This window comes from Erythranthe guttata, chromosome 13 (assembly GCF_056151865.1).
Source record: "Erythranthe guttata isolate IM_541 chromosome 13, IM_541, whole genome shotgun sequence".
Classification (NCBI taxonomy): domain Eukaryota; kingdom Viridiplantae; phylum Streptophyta; class Magnoliopsida; order Lamiales; family Phrymaceae; genus Erythranthe; species Erythranthe guttata.
The window spans coordinates 5,157,163-5,165,240 of NC_142545.1; the positions used below are offsets into that span (position 1 = coordinate 5,157,163).

Consider the following 8,078-nt stretch of genomic DNA (forward strand, 5'->3'; position numbering starts at 1 on the left):
GCCATCTTAGCTCAGTTGGTAGAGCGCATGGCTTTTAACCATGTGGTCGTGGGTTCGATTCCCACAGACGGCGGATAAATTAATTCAATTTTAATTTACATTTCAGAAGTTATTAAAATCATAATTAATATTCGGCAGCGGATATATATAAGCTCATTTTTTTTATTAGTTCAAGACCTCTAACATAAAATAGTAATTTACCCTTAATGAAATTCAAAATCAAATAAAAAAATATAAATCATAAAAAAAACAAAAAAAAAAAAAAAAATTGGCGTTACAACTAGGGGTGGGAACGAGCCGAGCTCGGCTCTTTTGGCCAGCTCGAGCTCGAGTCCATGCTGCCGAGCTCGAGCTCATCGAGCCAATATTTTTTGGCTCGAGCTCGAGCTCATTTAATTTTCTTTTTATTATTTAATTTTTTTATTAAAATCATTTGATTTTTTTATTAAAAATTATTTATAAGAAAATAAATAAATAAAATTATAAAATAAATAATGAACTCTAGTTATATATATATATTTTAATTTTTCTATTATTATTATAATATATTATATTATTATGCATTATTTAAGTAATATAGATTTGTTTCTATTTAAATACTAGAAATATTTATTATTATAGACTATTTACTATTTAGTTAATAATAATAAGAATAAGAATAATATATATATATATATATATATATATATATATATATGTGTGTGTGTGTGTGTGTGTGTGTGTGTGTGTGTGTAAAATATATATTAAAAAAAAAAAAAGGCAGCTCGCAAGCCGGCTCGCGAGCTGTCGAACAACTAATTTTGGGCTCGAGCTCGAGTTTGAGCCTTTGTCGAGCCGGCTCGTCGAGTTCGAGAGCCGGCTCGGCTCGTTTACCACCCCTAGTTACAACGCCGATTTTGACTTGTACAGTCGGCGTTGTGTCGCCGATTTGGTTAACAAAAATCGGCATTGTAACGCCGATTTTCGTCTACAAAATCGGTCTGGATAAACCGATTTGGGAAACCAACGAAAACACACAAAAAAATCAATTTCAATCTCAATTTTTTTCCAAAATCGGCTAAAGCATTGCAACCCAACAAGAAGTAAGCATAGATTAATGTTCGTCCTCGCATATTTATCAAGAATCGATGCTCGATTAATGTTTTTGAATTGACAAACAAAAGTTTAGTAAAAATGACTTGTTGGTGGTGGTGGGGTGGTGGTGATGGTGCGGTGGAGGTGGTGCGGTGGGTGGGTCACTAGTCGTCGCCGGCGCGTTGGAAGTCTCGCTGGTCGGTGTCTCGGTGGTCTGGTGGCGGCAATTGTGAGTTTTTTCTATTTTTTTTTTGTTTTCTTTTTACTTTTTTATTTTTTATTTTTTGGTCTTGAAAAAATGAAAAATAGAGTTTGTTTGTAATTGGGTATTATTTATTGATAAGGGTATATTCGTCCTGTTTGGTCTTGATGTAATAAAATTAAATTAATTTACGGGTTTGAACTAATAAACTCTTTTATGTGGGTTTGAACTAATAAAAAAATAGACTTGCATATATCCGCCGCCTTAATTTTCTACATATAATTATTTTTCTGTAATTGTACATTTAAATAAATCAGATATTTAAAAATATCAAGCTATTAAAATCATAATTAATTTTCTACATATAATTATTTTTCTGTAATTGTATGTTTAAATAAATCGGATATGTAAAAATATCAAGCCGTCTTAGCTCAGCTGGTAGAGCGCATGGCTTTTAACCATGTGGTCGTGGGTTCGATTCCCACAGACGGCGAAGTTCATTTACTTTTAATTTTCATTCAAAAAGTGATTGAAATTAATAATTCAATTTCAATTTACATTGAAAAAGTTATTGAAATTATTATTAACCTTCTACAAAGAATGCAATTTATATTTATAATTTAATTAAATAAGATTTTACTTGATTTCTTTATTAATACTTACTAGTATCTCACCCATGCGATGTACATAATATAAACTTAGTATAATCTAAGATATTGGAACAAATAACGTTGCACCAATTTTGCGCCAAAATAAATAATTAATATAATACGTCAGATACCTATTCCAATAGGGATGGCAATGGGGTGGGTATCGGACGGATTTTGCAATCCACATCCCTGTCCCGCGAGGAAATTCCCCTTCCCCATCAAAATCCCCGAAAGCTGACCCGTCGCTCCAAAGATATAAACTTACATGCGGTTGATTCCAACTTTTGTTGATGGTCATTGCAAACGAAATCATTAACAAAAAAAAATTATCGTCTCTGGAACTTTGTAAAAAGGTGAAGTTCAATGGGATCAACATTAACTTGAAGAATGTGATTGTCCGTTCGATTAACTTGAAGCCTAGTTTCATTGCACATTCATGTTGCATGATCGATATTCGTATGAACAAACTTGAATTTCAACATATGCGAAGGGAGTTCGGAGCACGACACGACGTTGAGGAATTCAATTGAAAAATTATAACTTGAAACAAATAAGTTATCTTTTACCATTATTAATATTCTTCTACCCATTTTTAAATATTATATCTAGTCTTGTTAACAACAAACCTAGTATAGAATTTATTATCTAGATTTAAATGAGTTTAATTAGTAAAAGTAATTAAAATAGTTCAATGCATGTAATTTATCAAACAATAAGTTTACAAGTAAAAAGAATATATTATTTTACTTTTATTATATTGTTGTTTATCCAACTTTTAAATATTTTATCTAGTTGTGGTAACAAAATAAAAATTTTAATGTGTCTATCCCAATTTAAGTGGGTTTAGTTTTTTTGGAACAATAAAATAATAAAATACACATAATTCACAAACAAATAAATTAAAAAAATAAAATTATCATTTCGACCATAATAAAAATTCATTCACCCATTTTTCAAATATTGTATCTTCTAATGGTAACGAAATAACTATTTTAAAAATTATTTACCGAAATTTAAATAAGTTTAGAATAGTCAAAGTAATTGAAATAGTTCGATACAAATAATTCACCTAACAATAACTTACAAAATTTGTTATTTTAGCATGAAATAAATTAGTCCACCCATTTTTTTTAAATCTTTCATCTTACACAATAGGTATTATAAAAATTATTTATTTAAATTTAGATGGGTTTAGTTAGTTAAAGACACTAAAATAATTCAACCCATATAATTCCCCAAATAATAACTTGTAAAAATTATGATTTGGCAATTACTATATTTCGTATACCCTTTTTTTCAGTCTCATATCTTGTTGTGGTAATGAAATATAAATTTTGAAACTTAGCTATCTCAGTTAGTCTATTAGATTAAAATAGTTCAATGTAAATAATTCACCAAACCAATAATTTAAAAAATAAAAATTGTTATTTCCCCTTTATGAAATATCGTTTACCTTTTCTTGAAATCTTGTATCTAGTGATTGCAATAATATAAAAATTTGAAATATTATTTATCTCAATTTAAATGGGTTGTAATTTTGTCAAAATAATTAAAATAGTACAACTCACATAATTCACCATACAATAACATAAAAAATGATAATTACTATTTCACCATAATATATAAAATTTTATTTACCCAGATTTGAACCTTTTGTCTAGTTGTAGTAACGGAATTAATTTTTTTAAATCTATTTATCCCAATTTAAACGAATTTAGGTTTATCAAAATAATTAATTCAACACACATAACTCCCCAAACTATAGCTTAAAAAAAATATTATTTTAGATTTTAAAATTTTTGTTACCATTTTCTTAAATATTTAACTCTAGTTGTTGTAACGAAATATATATTCTAAAAATTATTTAGATGTGTGTCGGAATATTAAAGTAATAACCAAACAATAAATTACAATAAAAAAATATTAATTTACCATTATAAAAATATCATTTACCAATTTTTAAATCTCTTATCTCATGGGGTAGAGAAATAAGTATTTTAAAAGTTATTTACCGAAATTTCCTCAAAAGAAATAAAACTATTTATCTAAATTTAAATGAGTTTGTGATTAGTTAAAGTAATTAAAATAGGCCAATACATAATTCACCAACTAATAACATACACAAAAAACAATTTACCATTATAAAATTTTATTTACCCATTATTAAATATTTTATTTAGTGGTGGTAACAAAATGGGCATCTTATAAATTATATCCCAGAATTTATATGCATCAAGATCTTTTAAATAAATGTTGACAATTTTTTTTTTTATAAATAAACTCAGTTCAAAGTTCAAACCACATAATTCACCAAACAATAACTAAAAACATGAAAGTTATTATTTTTTCATTACTAAATATTGTATCTAGTAGTGTTAACGAATTATAGATTTTAAAAATTATTTGTCGTAATTTAAATGAGTTTAAGTTAGTCGTGTAAGATATTAAAATAGTTCAAAGCACACAAGTCACCAAAACATAACTTTGAAAAAAATGAAAATTATTAATTTTACCATTATCAAATACCGTTCACCCAATTTTTAAAATCTTGTATCCCGTGGTGATAACGGTATACATATTTTAAAAATTATTTATCCATATTTAAATATTTTTTATGTTTTTCGATACAATTTAAGTATTTCAATACACATAATTCACCAAAATATAACTTAAAAAATGAAAGAAAATTATTTTACTGGTATAAAAAAAATTATCCATTATATTTTGTCTAAATTTAGTAACAAAACAGATATTGTATAAATAATTTATCCCAATAAGTGGGTTTGGGTTTGTCAAAATAATAAAAATAATTAAATAAACAATCATATTAAAAAAATATAAATTATCAGTTTACCATTATAAAATCTCGTTTATGAAATCTTAGAATCGAATAATTATAGTATAATCACATATATAACATAATTAATTTTTTTTTATAAAGCATACGTATACAAATTTTCATATAATTTTTCTTAATCATTCCATAACCATGAATATAAATTTCCATATAATATGTATTAACTGTGCATGATTAGAGGATATTATCAACTGATTTCATAATTATACACAACTAGTAATTGTACCCGTGCGATGCACGGGACAACAAATTGCATTGTTTTGATGTTGTAAGAATATAAACAAACATCAAAATTCTATTATACTGGAACATCATTAAGTATACTACACACAAAAAAAAAGAAATAACTTTACTGTTGAATCAGCTAATACCAGTAGATTGAAAATTTGAACCAGGAAAAAAATCATCAACTATGTCTTTCATGTTGAGCTTAAAAGTAATTAGATTTAATAACTTAGTTAACATAATCAAAACTAAACTATCGACAACATAAAAGGCCATCTATACATCTTGCATCGGAACTAAGCCCTTCTCCACTGCCTCATTTTCAGGCTGTTTTGCCACTGGAATTAACAATTGGAAAATTAAGAAACAAAAATAAATATAAACAATAAATTAAATATCGCATACAAACAATAAGTCTTGAATGTCGACTTCCAATAGCTTGTGGCTCCGCCCATTTTTGGTTAATTCTTTCAAATCATCCATTTCAATAACATGTCCAATAACATATAAAATGAAATAATTGTTATACATAAAATTTGAAAACTTTGGTATAAATTAATGAAACACATAATCTAACAAAATGAAATTACCTATAAGCCATGATGGAAAAAGATGTAAACTAATTGCCACACAGTCAATAGGATGAAGAAGATAAAAAACAAAATCTAAAGTCGGGTTACCAAAAGAAGAAGCCTTAGGTAGGGAAGAAATAAAATTCAAATGTTGCAGACATTATGTAAAACGATGTCACAAAATTCGCTAGGGATGAAAATCAGATTTATTTACCCTTTTCTGTAAAAATCAAAAATCAGATTATTATAAATAATATCTAGGAGAATTTGATGAAAATCGATAATAATATTTAAAATAATATTTAGGAGATAAAAATTTGATAAAAAAATCAAAAAATAATATTTAGGAGATAAAAATCTGATAAAAACCGAAAATAAAATTTAAAATAATAGTTAGAAGATAAAAATTGGATAAAAATCGAAAATAATATTTCAAATAATGTTAATGAGATAAAAGTTGATAAAATACGAAAATAATAATTAGAATAATATTTAGGAGATAAAATATGATTAAAATCAAAATTATTATTTAAAATAATATTTAGGAGATAAAAATTTGATAAAAATCGAAAATAATGTTTAGGAGACAATAATCTGATAAAAAACAAAATTAATATTTAGGAGATAAAAAACTAATAAAAACATGATAAAACTCGAAAAAAAATATTTAAAAATATTATTTAGGAGATATAACTTTGATAAAATTCGAAAATAATATTTAGGAGATAAAAATATGCTAAAATTTGAAAATTATATTTAAAATTATAGTTAGGAGATATAAAATTGATAAAATTAAAAAAATATTATTTATAATAATATTTAGGAGATAAAAATTTTATAAAAATAAAAAATAATATTTAGGAGACAAAAATCTGATAAAAATAAAAAATAATATTTAAAATAATATTTAGGGGATACAAATATGATAAAATTCGAAAATAATATTTAAAATAATATTAAGGAGATAAAAATTTGATAAAAAATGAAAAACAATTACAAATATGACATTAGGGTTTCTTAGGGTTGCCCTAGCGTTTCTTTCTTTTATATATAAGATTTAACTATATTAAGGCAAGATTGGAGTAAAGTCAACATATTAAGTGTAGTATGGTACGCAAAATAACAGAAAAAATGGAAAAGATATACATAGTTATCAACAATGGACAATGAACATCAAGAACAACTTTAAAAAAATAACAACAAAAAACAATGGAAAAAAGAATATCAAGAATAACATGAAAATAAAAAAAATAAGAACAAATAACAGTGTATAACAATAATGGAAATGAAATATCATAATATTTACAAACCACAAAACATTGAAAAAAAATATAAGGACGTCATAATGAAAAAGCAAACGAATAAGTGAGTGATAACAATGGAGGGAGTATTTATAGGATTTATGATGTGGTTAGTGAAACAATATCTTTTAGGTTGAAATAAATTAGAAGATTATATTATTATTGATATTAATATAAATATGTAATTAATGTGGACCTATGAGCGGATTGATTGATTGCAGATTAATGTGTAAATTGTCAATATTTTCAAGATTTATCTATTACGCAATGATATGAATGAAAATAATAATTAAAAAGCCGGATTTTGTGGATAGTAAATGGAAATCTTAAAATGCAGTACAAAATAACCAATCAAGCTATGGAAAAAAAGAGAGAATTTTGTGGACGATGTGGTAAATAATTAATAAATTAATGTACAAATTATAAATATTTTATTTTCAGAGGTCATAAATACAATGAAAGAACTTATTTAATCATTGTACACAAATTTTGTCAAAGGAACAACGACTTCAACATGAGTAACGAAGAAAAGGGATACACAACTAAAACAAATAAATAAATAAACTATGATAAACTTGTTGAAGCTCTAATGAAATTTCCTAAGCGAACACCAATAAACTAATTAAAATATTTATAAAAAAAACCCACCATTTTCGCTGAAATCTTTACTGCAAAATCTCACCCTCGATCTCCACCTTAAGTGAATAATACTTTCGTCGGAGAAAAATATTTTCGAAGGTCCAAAAGAGCAGGAATTCACGTTCTTGAAGAAATAAATTAACAGTGTTTGTATGGAAGGTTCTGAACTTCCTCGAGAATTGGCCAATTTGACTAAATATAATTTTGTTTCCTAAAAAAAAAATTATATAATTTGTACGTCATCTGATATGAAAGTCTAAATATCTTGTAATAAAATTTTCATTGCAAAAAAAAATTAAAAAAATAAAATAAAATACAAATAACTTAGAACACATGAGGATTAAACAATAAGGAATGGTGATGAATTATAAATTTGAGGGGTATTTATACCATATTATACTTAGGTGGTGAATTAAGATACTTTAGAGGTGGAAATAATACCATTTTTTTTCAACAAATGAATTAATAAATCTCACATCAACTGAACAAAATTGCTAAGAAAATAACAAACCACAGTTAAATTTCCATTTAAATTCTACTAACAAAATTTTGTTTGTC

At 25.6% G+C, this 8,078-nt stretch overlaps 2 non-coding genes across 2 annotated transcripts; both read left to right on the forward strand.

The window, feature by feature from the left end:
* Window positions 1–73, forward strand: TRNAK-UUU (transfer RNA lysine (anticodon UUU)). The gene has a single exon. It is a non-coding gene; the product is annotated as a tRNA-Lys (tRNA).
* Window positions 74–1,696: 1,623 nt separating this feature from the next.
* TRNAK-UUU (transfer RNA lysine (anticodon UUU)) lies at window positions 1,697–1,769 on the forward strand. The gene has a single exon. It is a non-coding gene; the product is annotated as a tRNA-Lys (tRNA).
* The last annotated feature ends 6,309 nt before the right edge of the window (window positions 1,770–8,078 follow it).